At 43.7% G+C, this 973-nt stretch overlaps 1 pseudogene; it reads left to right on the forward strand.

The window, feature by feature from the left end:
* Window positions 1–250: 250 nt before the first annotated feature.
* Window positions 251–552, forward strand: LOC132518136 (non-histone chromosomal protein HMG-14-like; annotated as a pseudogene).
* The last annotated feature ends 421 nt before the right edge of the window (window positions 553–973 follow it).

Consider the following 973-nt stretch of genomic DNA (forward strand, 5'->3'; position numbering starts at 1 on the left):
ACTCAATATGTTGCTTGGATTGTCACGGGAAAAGGCATTATGGAAAGCATGACATTTGGCTAAATCCTGAAATATTTCCTGAAATCTATAGGTAATGAACATATGTTTGATCACTTAATAAGAACAACATGTAGGGTCCCAGCAGCTCGTGCGGCGCGAGAGCGGCAGCGACCAGGCAGCCCAGCTTCGCGAAGGTTCTCGGAGCACCGACGCCAGCAGGCACTCGCCTAGTGCCCGCCCAGCCACCAGGATGCTCAAGAGCAAGGTCAGCTCTGCCGAGGGCGCGGTGAAAGAGAGCCCAAGAGGAGATCCGCGAGGTTGCCAGCTAAACAGGCTCCCGCAAAAGTGGAAAAGAAGCCAAAAAAGGCGGCAGGAAAGCATAAATCTTCAGACAAAAAAGTGCAAACAAAAGGGAAAAGGGGAGCAAAGGGAAAACAGGCCGAAGTGGCTAACCAACAGACTTAAGACCTACTTGCAGAAAACGGAGAAACTAAAAAGGAGGAGAGCCCAGCCTCTGATGAAGCAGGAGAGAAAGAAGCCAAGTCTGATTAATACCACACACCCGGTCCTATCAGTGGTCCCTGTCTCCCTTCTTGTATAATCCAGAGGAATATTTTTATAAACTATTTTGTAAATCCAAGTTTTATAGTAGCTCTAGAAACATTTTTAAAAAGGAGGGTATCCCACCTCATCCCATTTGTTAAGTGTAAATGCTTTTTTTTAAGAGGTGAAATCATTTGCTAGTTGTTTATTTGTTGGTACAAACAGAAAATAGTGGGATATTGAATATGCGAGGCGTTGATTGTCTTCGGTGTCAGCTTAAGATTCCATAGATGGGGGGGTAGCTTATATATCCTATAAAACAAAGCATACTAAATGGTAGTTTGGAGTCAGTTGTGCATTTAATGTCTTAAACACTTTAAATTACTTCTCTTCCCATGTTGTTTTTGGTAGGATTGTTTCCTAAAGCAAA

Source organism: Lagenorhynchus albirostris, chromosome 3 (genome assembly GCF_949774975.1).
Source record: "Lagenorhynchus albirostris chromosome 3, mLagAlb1.1, whole genome shotgun sequence".
Lineage (NCBI taxonomy): Eukaryota > Metazoa > Chordata > Mammalia > Artiodactyla > Delphinidae > Lagenorhynchus > Lagenorhynchus albirostris.